Source organism: Apis mellifera, linkage group LG12, assembly GCF_003254395.2.
Source record: "Apis mellifera strain DH4 linkage group LG12, Amel_HAv3.1, whole genome shotgun sequence".
Lineage (NCBI taxonomy): Eukaryota > Metazoa > Arthropoda > Insecta > Hymenoptera > Apidae > Apis > Apis mellifera.
The window spans coordinates 4,688,689-4,704,213 of NC_037649.1; the positions used below are offsets into that span (position 1 = coordinate 4,688,689).

A 15,525-nucleotide genomic window follows, 5' to 3' on the forward strand; every position below is an offset into this window, starting at 1 on the left:
TTACCGCGGAAACCTCTGATTTTTAGTAGCAATGATTTTGCAGGGATATGACACACGCCCACGCGGTGCCACCATGTAAGGTGCGTGTATTTTGGCGATTTTTACGAGGCGAGTTTACGAGTTTGCCCTCCGCGGCTTTTTGTAATGATCCTCGGAAGTTTGCGGGGTAAGGAGGGGGGGAAGGGGAAGGGCGGACAAAGATCCTCGAGTCAATGTCTATGATCGACGCAACAGGATGCTCTGAATTAGTGTAAAAGATATGTTAATGTTTACTGTGGTTTCTATAATCTTCACGCGATGAATGGTAATAATTTATATTAAAGTAAGGAAGATGGTTATAATTTTACAAATTGGAAGCATCTTCTTCTATTCGATTTTAATGGAAATTATTGTTTACTATCTATTTAAATAATATCTAGAATTGATAAAATTTTCAGATTTTGATCGTTTGGCAATATAATATAAAATTTACATTGAAAACAGGACTTATATTTTGTATTAATCTATCAATTAAACAATTTATCGTAATAAATATTCAGATTATTCATTTAGCAGAATATTGTCTAAAAAATTTTTATATTTACATTTAGTTCGAAGTTTAGAAGGGAAAATATCGATTTACAAATTTGAAGCTCGAAAAAAAAAACAAACTTCTTATTTGTATTTTATACAAAAATATCACTCTGTCTATCTAACTATTCAACTTCGCCAACTAATCAAAAATACCGTCCCATTGAAATTATTTCTGGAAAAAGGATCACCAATTCGATTCCACCGAATTCAAACTTCGATCGACGAAAAATACACGAGGTGCACATAATACACCTGGCAATTCCTCCACTCGGAGGATACTTGTGCAAGTTGGCAGGAAGGAGAATCGGGGAAGTCCGGTCGGGGAATTTTATCCTTATTGGATTACGAAGAAACAATCCTAAGTCGGCCTAACGAATGCTCGACCGCGCGGGATATCCGTTCAGGCTTGCGATAGATATCCTAATGTCTCCTGACAAGCGTGCCTGTCCTTAGCCGGTCGGCACCTTTTCGAGCTATCCACTGCAATTATCCGAAACCACGGCGAGTGGTTCGGCTCTCGACCTCGTTGTTTTTTCTCTCTCTTCCTCCTCCTCTTCCACCATCGCTCAGAGATCCACCAGGCGATTCCTTTCCAGGGATTCGCCTATTGTCCGAGGATCCTTCGGCCTTGCTGTTTTCCTCTGCCGCTCGATGCAAGTCCAGATAAAACTTTTTTGACAAGATTGCGGTGGGCCGAACCTGGTGAACCGGCAACACGGAGCTGGTAATTAGAGTTACCACCGAGCTCACCAACCGAGTTACTCACCATCGACTTTGTTTTCCTTGTTTGCTGATATATTTCCCTTATCTCTTGCCGATTAGATAGATATACGCGTGTACGGGGAATTTTAATGGTGTTTGGAGGAGATTCGTTCTCTTGAAAGGGGTAATTTTTTCGGAAATTTTTGGATTTTTGGTATAAGGATTTTAGTAAAATCGTTTTTGTGGGTTAAATAAAGATTGTTTCTTTTTTCTTTTATTTTGTCTTTTTAAATTTAAGAATATTATTGGAATTATTTTAATTTCGAATTGGATATGTATTCAGTTTGTATGTTTATGATATCATCTTTATATTATTTGATACATTTATGTATCATAATTTACAATTATATTATTTGTGTTTTGAATGATTGTCGATTTTTGAGTTTTGGAAGAGAGATAGATTGGAAACAAAAATTTATTAGATCTTTAAGAAAGTTAAAATTCATTTTTGATATCATGGTTACCAAGTTGGAAAACATTGAGAGTTTAGAGAAGAATGCATTTATTTTTATTTTCCTCTTCCGAAAGAAAATTCGTAAATTTTTAAAATATCTCTGATTAATTTTTTAAAGACAAATTTAAACACATCTGTTCTGTTGTTCTTTCAAGATCATTATAACTTTCTATTTCATATTATTATAATTTAGCTTCATCAAATTCAAATATAAACATCGATATTCTCATTATACACTTTGACTCAACAACGAAAATAATTTATTGACAATCCGATATTGTTCGAAACGTAAAATAAAAAAATTCAGGATAAAGATACCTTCCTCGAATTTAAATATTTTTTCTCGGAAATATTTCCATAACTTTCACAAAAGAAAAAAAAATACTCGATCAAATTTAAAATTATTCAAATCATCTACAATCATCGGTTCCCGATCTCGCGTGTCACGAAACACGTTACAAAATATCCAAAGATCCCTCTTCGACGAAACCTCCTCGAACACGCCTCTTCCTCTCTTTCCCAAGACTTCGCCAATTCCTTCACCGTGACCCAACCTTCTCCCATCTCCCCGTAATTCTCCATTCCACGCCACACGTTCATCGTCCATCGTCGTCCTCGTCCTCGTCGTCGTCGTCGTCGTCGTCGTCGTCGTCGAAAAAAGAAGAAGGGAAAAGAAGAAAAGAAAAGAAAAGAAAAGAAAAGAAAGGGGGGGAGAAAAAAGGAAAAAAGGAAGAAAGAAAAACAAAAAAAAAAAAAAAAAAAGAAAAACCTATCCACGGCACATGGATTTACAGTGCGCCTAGCGAATAATAGAGACGTCGAGGGAACAAACGGCGCTCGTTGCACGGCGCCTACGGACGAAACGCGCGACAATGGCGCGCGCTTCGTGTTCCTACGGTATGCAAATTGAAAACGCATTCGGATAAGTTGCAAGCATCGATACTCACTCTGTGGCGATCGGCTGTGGCAATACGCGGCCGCACCGGCCGTCACTTTAAAAGTTAAGGATCAATCAGTCGCGGCCATTGTTTCGCCGCATTGTGCGACGAACGCCGACTTGTTTATGGTCCCGAAACGATAGCGTGGAGAAACGATAATAATAATAGACGGGTGCACAGGGGAGAACGTAACAATGAAGCCGGAGCCCGATCGCAATGGTGTGCGCGGTTCTACGACGAACGAGCTCGAAGCAGCGAGTTGGCGGCGGCCGAGCGAGAGGCGAAAGAAGGGAGGGAGAGAGAGAAAGGGAGAATGGCGGGAAAGGGAGGGGGGAGGGGGTAGGGTAGCGTGAAATATCCTTTCGCGCGAAATTAGAATTTCGACGAACGACGACGCGCGGGAAAATACGGGAAGCTGCAGCCTTTTGTGCACAGAGCGCGCTCTATGATCGTAAAACATATTCGAATTTTTCGCGCTTTCGGCTAACTATGGTTCTCCTTTCGTTTTATTGGCCACGTCTCTTGATTCATCGTACGATGCAACGGATACAATGGTTGGAAAATATTGAACGTATTTTTTTTTTCTTTTCTTTTTTTTTTTAATGAAATTTTTCGCTCTTCGTCTCTTTGACGAACGAGAGTTTTTATTTGTAAATGAAATTGTCATTTCGAAATGATTGGATCGAAAGTTTTTCTTTTTTAAGATAGATATTATTGTACCGGATACGCATTGTATATTATTAAAAATTTAAATTTTATTTTTCTTTTTTAAATGGAATCGTGTATTTTTTTCTAATGTATTAATCGATACAAATTGTTAGTCGAGAAATTGTTAGTTTAAAGTGTATTTTAACTTGGATTTATTTTATGGAAGATAAGGAAAACATGAATAGAAGAGCATCCAGCTCCGCGTATTCCTCGTCTTTTCATGAGTTTCGTGAAATTAAATAATTCTTTTTGCAATAAATTTAATAAATGATTAAAAAATTATATAATCATTCTTTATATTTCCATTTATATATATATGTATGCAAATTTTACATGAAATATTTTTTATCCAATAAATATGAATTATTTGAAATGATATATTTATCTTACATTAAAAATATTTACAAATACAATAATAACGTATTGCTTAATAAATTAATTATTTCTTGATTTCGTAAAATGAATTCAAATAATTAATGCGATATATTTTCAATTGCTTATTGCATTATGAGAATGTTCATATAATTAAAGTGGTGTTCGATTGTTGATCAGATAATGTAAGCTCAATGTGAGATTTCAATTAACATAAAATTAATAGTTATTTCAATGTTATTCATCCCTATAACTAAATTACGAATTTTTATATAATTTTAAACTGTTCAAATATTCAAATTAATATATATATATATATATATATATATATATATATATATATATATATATATATATATATATATATAGAAAATTAAATGTATTATATTAATAAAATATATATTAAATTATATCTCTATTGTATTCGCACACGAGATCACAGACGAAACGACTTTTTCTTGTAAAAAACACGAGACAAAATTAAAAATTTTTCCAATTCCAATCCAATTCGAAAAAAATAAAGAAAATCACACCGTTGAATTTCCTTTTTGTTTCATCTTCATTTGATTGTCGAGTCACAAAGAGTGATCTCAAAGCGCTTTAATACGGTGCAGAAGTTATGAATGGGCCAGCGATCCAGTGACCTATATTTTTTCCTGGAAATGCGTACTACATTTTTCCACGAATCACATCTGTCGTTTTATCCGAAGTTTGGAACGTGCGAGCGAGAGATCCGAGTAAGCGACGAAGATGATAAACGACAACAAAAATTACCTACTTTTCTTTACACGACGATATCTCGGGAACCGGAAGTCGTATCGAGACGAGTCGAGAAACATTTCAAAATACAAGATTCAACGCTTCTAATCATCCCTCATTCGTTGATTAAGAATCACTATCCTCCGAGTTACAACGATTCAAATTTTTCTTAATTTTAATACGACTCAATCCAGTTTTCAAGATGAATTACTCGATACGTGTGTTTCTTTCTGGAAGAATACTGCTTACAATCTTATTAATCTTATATTGAAGACTCCAATTGACACAAAATATTCTTTCAAGTAAATCTGAATCTTTACTTCAGTTATGTTTAATTGAATCGAATAATCGAATCGACAGATACAGATTTACTTATATTAAAGTTTCTTTCGAAAATAAAACAATTCATCTTACTCATCCTTCGAATCCAATCCAACAACGTTCGAACAATCGGAATCGGTTGAATTTCCATGCAGCACAACGCCGCCTTTGGTCGATCACCTTATCGAGAATTACAATTAAACGTATAATCAGGCCGATCCTCTAATTATTTCGAGCGATGTATATATATATATATGTATGTATGTATGTATGTATGTAAATTGAAATGGCGTAGTTCCGCGGGATCGGCTCGTCGTTGACCCGAAACCAGGTATGCCGATGTTTTAATCATTTGAAACGCGAGCGAAATAATTCATTCGCGTTGCTATTTACCGCGTTAATTATTAAAAGTGCATTATGACGGCGTGCCGTCGCCTCTGACGTATCCCGGAATAAGTAGATCGCAATTAATGAAGTAATTAATCATGGGATAAATGAACGAATTAAAGCCGGATAAACGAGTCGCGGAACACTTGTACGCTTGCACCCTCTCCCTCCCTCCCTCCCTCCTCCCCGGCCCCGCGCTCGTCGTAATTTCAATTTCTTCTTTGTTTACACGGTGTGAAATAAGCGACGTGAAAAGTGGAGGGAAGCAAATCAGAGGGATGATGCGTGATTGGCGAATGATCTCTGAATGCGCTTGGATCGTGGTGAAATGTCATTTGTCTTCGTAAATTGGAGTTTTGTGTTTTTTTTTTTTTTTCCTTTTTTTCTTCTCTCGTTAAATAGTACGGCGATTATTTTTGACATTTATTATTAAAGATGGAGGGGTTTATGGGATCGTAAAGAAGAATTTGGAAATTTAAAAAGATAAAAAAAAAAAAAAGGAAAATTGACGTTGTGAGTTATACATTTTATTTTTTTCCAGAAAAATGTTATTTAGATTGATAGCTGTTAGTGGCGCGTGTTAGTGGCGCAACATTTTGATTTTTTATCCTGCTAATCATTCTCTATCGTTAGATTTTTCTTTGTTAGTTGAATTATATTTATATTTTTTTGTGTATTTCTTTTTTTTTTTTTATTCTCTTTTCAATCTATTTTTATTATACATTTCAGTGATCATCCATGATCCTTCATTGCCTTATTTATGAATAGTTTAATATTTATTAAGTCTAAAATCTGAACAAATATTAATTGGATGAAAACGTTCAATAATTTTAGGAAAAGAAAGGTAAATTATATTTTTTAGCAAAAAAGTGGAAATAAAAATTCAATATTTTACAACGAATATTTTTTTAATTATTGTAAATAATTATTATGACCTGTCAGGCTTCACTTTATCAGTTATAAGATAAAATTGTTCGAAATTATTGCTTTTAGATTCTTTATTCCTGTAATTATTAAAAAAAAAGAAAAAAAAGACAGACATTTTCGATACAATTAATTTTAATTTTTATTGAGATAGAAATATGCTCTCCCTTTTTTTATCCACCCTATTATTTCAATCATTTTAATTATTTTGTTATCCAGAAATTAATTGAAATTGCTGTTTTTACTAACTAATATTTAGAGATTTTATGTCCATTACGTGATGCATTGAATTTTTTAAATAATTACGGTTTATATTCGAACAAAAATTTAAACAGTTAATTCTAGAAACTTTTTTACAATCGTAATAAAAAAGTTTATGCAAGATTGTTTGTTTTTTTAAGTTATAAACAATTCAATTTTACGCACAGATAAAATTTTCATTGTACAAATTCATCTAAAGCGGAGTTAAGTTGTTTCCATCAACTTAGGAAAATAGAAATTTTTATCTCCAGAATTCATTCTTTCAAAATTTTTCATCAATCTTCTTCGAATAACGAATACGTATATTTTATATTCTTCCTTTGTAAATATAATCTGCACTAAGGTATTCCCTCACAAATTAGCAGTTTAAAATTTTATCCGCTTTTCAAACAGCATAAATCAAGAAAAGGTTTGTACGAGCTTTTAGCACCTGAACTCAGAAAGAAACGAACACTTTGCCCACATCTTCGACGTATCCCCACGATACACATACTACAATCAACCAAAGAGGCCGTGGATAGATCTACGAATGAATACAAAGTGGAAGTAAATCGAGTTCCGACTGTAGAACAAATAGGAATAACACGAAGCTCGAGATGGATCGAACCACTGTTCAACAGAAATAGTAAGGCTTTCCATTCTTCGTTGCTTTTGCCTCCTCCAAAGCCGCGTCTTCACTGAAACAACAAGAACGAGAAACTTTTCGTCTCTCCATGTTCCAAACACACCGTCGAACAAATATCAGAGGATAAAATTATTTTGTATATGTTAAAACAAGATAATTAAAGAAACATTTCGACTTTGTCTTGCTTTATAAGACCATATTCTTTTTTCTTTTTTTTTAACATTGAAAGAATATTGTTAATACGTTTCTTAATTCTTTTCCTCGAAAGTAGAAAACTTTGAATTTCTGTAATTCAGTAATAATTCATACGTAATTTATGTTTAGACTGTTAATTCATTTTAATTGATTTCACTTGTTGAAAAAGCAAAATGAATATTGTTAATATCGATTGAGTATGAGGTTTGAAAAATTTCGATTCTTGATAAAATAGTACTTCAAAATTTGAATTTCGAAAAATGTAAAAATCCAAAAAAAAATTTGAAGCAATCTCTGATATATATATATATATATATTTCCAAATGAGCATTAATTTTTTTGTTTGCAACAGAGAAAAATTCCTTAAAAACAATTTTCTCTCTCTCGAAAAAATTGGTAGAAAGTTTCTCTTCCTCTCGTTTAATTTCAGTGATGCGGCTTTAACAATCCTCTCTGTTCGATCGAGGATGACGCGACGATGACGAAAGTCATTAGCCCTCCATCGACTTTCAATTAATCGGGCCGACCGATCACGAGTTTCGATTAACCGATTACCATCGAGAAAGTACAAACGAAGAGCTTAATTGGATGTTCAATCGTTTTTCGCCTGTGATCGAGGACGAAGCCATCCGTGATCCATGACCGATGTCCATCGTGTCATTCGAGAAAAGAAAATATAGACAACGAAACAAATTCAGTTATATTATATTTGAATATCAGATCATTTCACACAGTTATTTAAAAAAAGAGAAAGTTAATGAGTCTCTGCAAGCCACGAAAAAGTAATTCTCCTTTCATGTAATTGAATGATATAATTAAGAATCGTTGACATTTGCGATATTTCTTTCGAATAGATGGAGACGAGAATATCAGCAAAGATTTATTTTATTAAACTGTGTATAAAAATTTGTGAATTGGATATAATTGCTAAAACATTATATATATCCGATTTATTTTCATATTCTGGTGAATATATAACAATGACGAATATCGTCATATAAGAAACAAGGAATCATGGGTTTCCAATGTAAAATTAGAAAACGTAATTTTAAAAGTTATTTAAATTTTCTCAAGTAGAGATAATTGTGAATATTTTTATCTTTCCGATTCTTCTAAATGAAGATTCGAATGAAATTAAATTTCTTAATCCTCTCTCGATTCAATTAATTAAAGACAAGGGATTAACTAATTTCAATTATACTCCAATGACTCAAATAGACCAAGATTATTTCATAAAGTGATAAGATTAGTTCAAAATAAAAATAGATATATCTTTACTTCTTGTTCAATCATTTTAATCACTGCTTTAACTTAACAATAATAATTATATACAATTACAGAATAAATTCAGAATAAATTCTCGTTCTATTACAAATATAAACACTCTTCTGAAAGAACACTGATCGAATTAAAAATCAATGTTGATCCGATAAACACTATTTTTTTCGTTGCTATAAGCAGGACAGATTTCCAACAATGCTCTTCCAAACTACGCTTGTTCGAAAGAAAAAGAAAAGAAGAAGACGAAGGGGTGGAAGCGGAAGCGGAAGAGTCTGACCGGTAAACGGGAGTAATCATTTTATCCCGCTTTAAGGGAAGCGCTTGAAAGTGTCGTATAATTTTTCCGGAGCACGCGCCGCGCTATTTATGCGCGTAACTCGCGTTTTTCCGCGAGTGTACTCACCGGGTTTTAGCTTGTACCGAGGCTAAGCCGTTTCGCGGATGAATATAAATAGACGCGGCCCGTTTCCAGTCGTTACAGAGAGAGAATCGCCTCCTAGTTTCCATTCTGGACGCGGCTCGCCTACAGTTTTCGCGTGGACACGCGCGCGTCAATTTGGGGTTTCAACAACAAATTATTTAATTATCGACAGTTCGAAGGCCGATTAATTCACGGCCGCACAGAGTGGATCAACCGGGTGTTTTCCAGTGAAACATGGGGGAGTGGGGAAAAAGAGGTTGCTTAGAAATTAAATTAGGATGAAAATGGTGAATTTTGCCGAACGAAATCGTTAAAAGAATGCTGTTCCATCGAACAGGCCGATGTGGAAACGGATGTGTAAATGGATTTTCTTTTTGGTTCTGTATTTATTTAATTGATCACTTGAACTTCTGAATTTTTGATTATCGAGTAAAATGATTATTTTAAATTGTATAATATTTATATAATAATGGTTGAAGAATGTTTAAGAGTAATTGTTACATGTAATAAAGTATCCAAACTAAAAGAGGGGGAAATTTTAAAAATTTTGTTTGCTTTGTTTTTTAAACTTTATAAAAAGTTATATAAATGAGAATCTATTTAGAACAGTCATACGCTATTGAAGAGCTACAGTTTGAATCATCATAAAACTCTAAAGAGTAAAACATCTGAAAAAGTGTATAATATAATTGGATAATCGAAGTGACGAAATTTCAAAAGAAAGAGAACTTTTGATTCGATTTTTCAGAACAGAAACTTATATTCCTGCTTATATTTCTTTTGACACACATAAGATTGAAATGGCAAACAAAATCTGTAACAAAAATTTATTTTAATTCAATGAAAGATTAAGAAGAAGATTACATCAGATGACTGGGAAGGATAAAATGAAAAGTCAAGTTTCACCGTAGATCTTAATTAGATGATGCATTATGGAATTCGCGATTTCAAGCTGTACACGATATCACAAGATATTCCCAACGAAATATGGTGGTCCGTGGAGAACGACACTCGTGGTTGGCCAGCGATAAGTGACGTTACACGAATCATGGGAGGGGCAAAGAGGCTGAAAGTAATAAAAATAAGTAATTACTCGAAGTAATCGGCCACCATTCCGGATTCCCTGGGACCATGGTCGTTCAATTAGCTGAAAGTGTTCTTTCACTTCCACGGTTACCGCGGCAACCATTGTCCGGGACCTTCAGGAATAATACATAGTTGAAACAGGGACGCGAATCTCGAACGAAACGGTGCACTTCCGTATCCTCTTCATTGTTTTTTTACGTGACCATGATCAATCGTGCATTATACGTTTCTTAACGATCAACTCCTCCCAGTCGCAGAGGTCAGAGAAATTCATCCACTTGCTTCATACGAACAGCCTCCCTTCAAACTTACTCCTTATTATCTTGTCGTTTAAGAAGACACGTAAGACATTGACAATTCCATCGGCAGGGTCGAGACGAAACATCCACCTCTTTTTCCCTCCTCTCGCGTTACAATACACAAGCGTAATCAAGATAGTTATCTCTAATCACAACTCACAGCGACGTCCTTCATCCGAGATAATCCTATCTCAGATTGCAGAATGGGGAAAAGAAAATAAAAAAAAAAAAGTAGGCTCAATAACGGACGTTGAACAGAAAACGAACCACGTCCTCGTCGTCATCGTCCTTCTCCTCCACTCTATCCCTCTCGCCGCCGTCATCATCGTCCTCTCGTCGCCGTGGAACACGGGCACAGATAGAGCGGGAGACCGAAGGTGGGTGGGTGGGGGGGAAGGCAGAGAGGCGGAGCGTAATAAAAATAAGTAATTACTGCGAGTAATCCTCCCCCTCCGTCGCTGGCCTCCTCATCTTGCCGCCACCCCTCTCGTTCTCTACGAGAGTCGTTCAATTAACGGGAATACTGTTGTCTTCCCTCACTACGTTTCCCTTCCAGTTCCCCCTCCGGCAGCCGGAACCCCATCCCACGCCCAGCGTCCGCGAAACCCGCGAAATGTTTCACTCGCAAAGTCGCGTGGAGTGCGGGCTGCGCTCACTGTACGCCGAGGTAGGGCGAAAGAGGGGAGATATCGATGCCCCTCCTTCACTCACGCCCCTGACGTCCATCTATCCTTCCCCCACCGCGCCCGTCCCGCACCCCGAGCATCGTGCACCATCCCTCCCGCGCTTCTCGCACTCTTACCCCCACCACCCGCGCTCCAACTCCCTCCACCGCCTCGCCGCGGCACTCTCCGCCATCCCCTCCCCCCACCCCGCCGCTCGTAGCTCGCAGCCTATCCACTCGCGCTCGAGGCGCTCTCACTCTGGCGTACTGCGCGGCCCGTGGCGGAGTGGGGGAAAGCTCCAAAGCCCCACTCGCTCGTCCGCCGTCGTGCCGTACGGTTCGTGTCGTGGCTTGTACGTGTTCTACGCGTCGCGCGGTGTGCTCTCGCGTCCGAACGCGTCTTACACACCGGTCCACGGCCTAACGTTTGACAGCGGAGTATCTAACGATCGACGTTTCGAGCGACGAGTTGCGCGAGATTCGTGACATCGCGAAAACGCGAATCCATCCGTGTTACCGCATCGTGTTACGGTATCTCTGTGCTCCGATTCATATTGTACCCCGGCCGTGGAGGACTAAACGCGGAAGATTTCGACCGGAAGGACAGTGTACCCATGCTAGGACAGGAAGACATCAGGAAGACATCGTCGTCCGTTCATAGGAGGATCTTTGGCGCCCCGTTGGCCGAGTTGGCTGAACTACGACCCGGAGAGACGTCAAGGTGCACCGTGGCTGGTGCGTCTACTGGAGAGTCGTTAGGTGCTGTGTTCGCGATACGAAGCGGAGCTTAAGATCAATAGTCGAGCGTGGAAGACGCGGGCTTTCGAACGAAAGTTTCGTGTTCTCTATATTCACAGAGGTTTTTCGCGGTGACAGAACGTCCTCGTTGGAAGGATCGTGATATCGAGGAGGATCGGGAGGAGCAGTGCGTTGACACCTGTCCGCTCCACTCCACCGGACCACTCCATAGTTTCTACGCGTTAATCTACGCTACGGTTTCGAACGTTCGTTTTGTGAATCAACGGCGACAAGCATCTCTGTGATCTCTCTAAGAATCGTGTCGTTGAAAGAAAAAAAAAAAAACGAAAATTCGAAAAGTGAATCGTTCTTTGATCTTGACGACGTTGTGCAGAAAGTGTTATTGTTTGTTGTCTGTTCGCGACTACTGTTTGCGGCACGAAGGAATATTACCTTTGACCGAGAACACAGCCTACGCATGCCGTGGATCGAGGTAAGAGTCTCACGCATCTTCACGGGCAATCAAGACTCGCCTAAGCCAGGCTTCTTGCCTACGCCTTGCCTACACCTTATCGTCGCTATCTCTCGATATCCGTGGTTAACGAGAGTCCTCGTATATTCGACAAACAGAGGAGTGGATCACATCTCCGCGTTTCATTGAAAGTTGTTATCGCCTAACCACTCGTCAGCTGTTTCCTCGACAAGTGTGGCATCCAGATGGAGGCTGATTGCGCGTAGTAGTATATACGCTTGGTCTCGGTTTCTGTTTTCGAACACGAGTTCTCGTTACCGATTCCCGATTCCCAAAGTTAACCCTGTCAAACGTTTTCGCCAATGGTATCGCCGAGGGTATCGTGCCAACTGGTGGGCACGGGAAGACTGAGAGAAGAAATTTCCGTGTAAGGTCTCGAGGCTGGGGCCACGCAGGCGCGTCCGTCGCCACGTGGTCGAATGGTGATCCACGCTAGCCGAGGTGTTAACCTTTTTCGAAAATCGAGAGGATCAGCCGCCGGCTGCGGCGATGGCGATGGCCGGTGTGCGGTTGCGGCGGTGGCGGTCTCGCGGCCCGCCGCGGGGAGAGGGTTGTGCACACGCTTGGCAAAACAAGTAGTTAGTTACGTGAGCGCTGGCAGGCCGCCAAACGAGCCTGCGAACTTTGAAATTGCGTTCGAGGCTTTCTTTCTTCCGCGGCGATTATATGCGCGTCGGAGATAGGACAATGAGCGACAGAGTGGGACGGATGAAGAGGAGGAGAAAGGGGATGGAAGCTTATATTCCGCTGCTTTCTTCTGCCCTCCACCCGCTCTCCGTTGCCCTCGTATGAGGGGTGTCCAACCCCCGAAGTTCGCCCTTCTGCTTCTCTCTCTCTCTCTCTCTCTCTCTCTCTCTCTCTCTCTCTCTCTCTCTTTCTATCTTCTTTTCTGTAATTCACGCGGCTATCGCCGGTGTATCTCCTTTCTGGCGCGGCCAATTAGTTTGCCGCCGCTATCGCGCCTCCTGGCGGACAGATAGCATCGGCTAAAATGTAATTGGCTCCTTATCGAGCGTTGGCGAGCTTACGATTTCTGGGCTGGACGCTCTGCCCGGCCCTTTCCACCGCACCGCCTCACACGAAGCAGGAACACCAGATTCGATCGGCTTTACGCCTTCGATGCTTTTTCGCTTCTGGCTCGATTTCTATTTTGGATGGGGGAGGGGATGGGGGAGGGCGGGGAGGGAGATTCGAACGAAATTCGCACGACGAGGTCCCCGCTCGTCGAAATTGCTTTTACTCGGCACCCCATTAATCTTTGGGAAGGTAAGAGGGAGAAATAAGCAGGGGGCAAAAGGGCGGGTCGGAGAAAGAATCGTTTCTTTATCGAGATACGCCGGTCAATGCGATCGCCGTTTATTTTCCACGTTCCTGCGTGTTCTTTTTTTTTTTCTTTTTTTTTTTTATTCCCGTTTCAACAACAATCGAGCCGAGATGTATTCGCAGAGTATATATAGGGCAAACTGATTATTTTCGAGTTGTGCTTTGTTTGGGGGTGGGAATGCACGAAGGTGGGGGAATGGTAAAAATTTAATTTTGCCGTTCGTCGAGTAATTATAAATAGTGAGAACTGTTTCTCGTCCAATTATTTATAATAATTTAGTAATAATATATTCTTTTGAATATAATTCTTTCTCTTTTAATCTAAATTTTATTTTCTTTATAAAAATATCGCAAAGAAATACATTTTTATTATTGGAGAATATTATAGAAATTTTATTATTCTTTTTTTTTTGACAGCTTTGAGATTTTTTTTTAAGAGTTAATAATTGATAAAGAAGAATAAAAATGATAGGATTCTAAAAGGATTCTAAAAATTCTTTTTTATCAATGAAGAAACATGTTAAAAAGAAAATGGAATATATTCTTTCAGCGAAAATTATTTATTCAATAAATAACCAAAGTATCGTATTACGTATATACTTGTTAAATTGACTGTTAAACGTTAATTTTGAAATGTCAAACATTACACAAACATAGAAGAAAGAAAAATTGTCAATATAGATAGCAAAAAACCTTTTTTCATCACCAGTTTAAATATAAATACCGATAGAAACATTTAATCGCCATGACTATTCTAAATTTGTTAGCAAAAATTATAATTTCTAAACATTATACACTTTAAGAAAATTTTAAAACATAGAAATTATAATCGCATGATAATATTATCATTATTGATGTAGATTCTAGATATCTTCGTAATACCTATATTTGAGAATGACTCAATACAGGTAGTCGAAGTAACGGACTATTTTCAACGACTTACCATTATCGCGACGTATATTATCGATAACATAATTTACTTTGGCGTGGATGCAAGTCGGTTATAAAATATTTCCACGGGTATAATATTGCTGTTGGGTGTTATTTTGGTTTCCCAGTTTCGAGCCGCGTTTGTTTCGCGGCGGGCTTCACACACGGAATTAGGGCAATTCGAATGTCTTGAACCGAGACTCATCATCAAGACAACGTAGTAAATATTCTCATTATAACGTATTATTATCGAAGTTCCTTTCACACGGATAATCGTATATTCAAACGCGTCTTTCGTTCCGTCTTGTATTTCGTACATTATCTAATTAAATATCGAATAGTTTAGAAATTTTGAAAATTATACTTAAAAATAAAAATATTTATCACTTAATTCGTTATAATTTGCATTGTTATAATAAAACAATGGATAAGGCATTATTCAATTTAAGCTCGACGTGCATATAATATTTGACAGTGGATATATTTAGGCAATGTATAAATATTCTAAATACTTTTGCACATTTGTGTCAGTTACTTTATGTGCAATAATTTTAGAAATATTGACAAGTAGATATTTTAAAATATTTTTTAAACATTTTAAAATTGTAGAACGTTGAAAAGAGTTAGTGTAAATGACATATCACGTGGCATAAATGATATATCACTGAAGAAAATATTGTCTTTGAAAAAGAAGATGCAATAAATCTAGAAAATAAATTTTCATTCAATATAGTAATTATTTTTAATCTGCTTAATAAAAGATTATAGGTTATTTAATTTATAAAAAGTCATTATTTCGGGAAGTAAAAAAAAGATTCTTCTTCTTCTTTATTTCTAGTTTTTCTAGACGTGGTTATTTAAGTTTTTACAAGAATTATAATTCGAAGAATGATTTTTTTGAAAAGAGAAATTACGCGAGAATGAAAATTGAATAAGAAATTTTCATTTACAAATATTTGCATTCATTCAATT

The 15,525-nt window shown here is 37.5% G+C and overlaps 1 protein-coding gene across 1 annotated transcript in view; it reads left to right on the top strand.

The window, feature by feature from the left end:
• The first annotated feature begins 11,326 nt into the window (after nucleotides 1-11,326).
• LOC413125 (LIM/homeobox protein Lhx9) overlaps nucleotides 11,327-15,525 on the top strand; it is a 196,111-nt gene continuing 191,912 nt past the window's right edge. The window contains exon 1 of the mRNA XM_016915530.2: nucleotides 11,327-12,261. The gene's annotated coding sequence lies outside the window, so the exon portion shown is untranslated. The remainder of the gene's footprint in view (nucleotides 12,262-15,525) is intronic.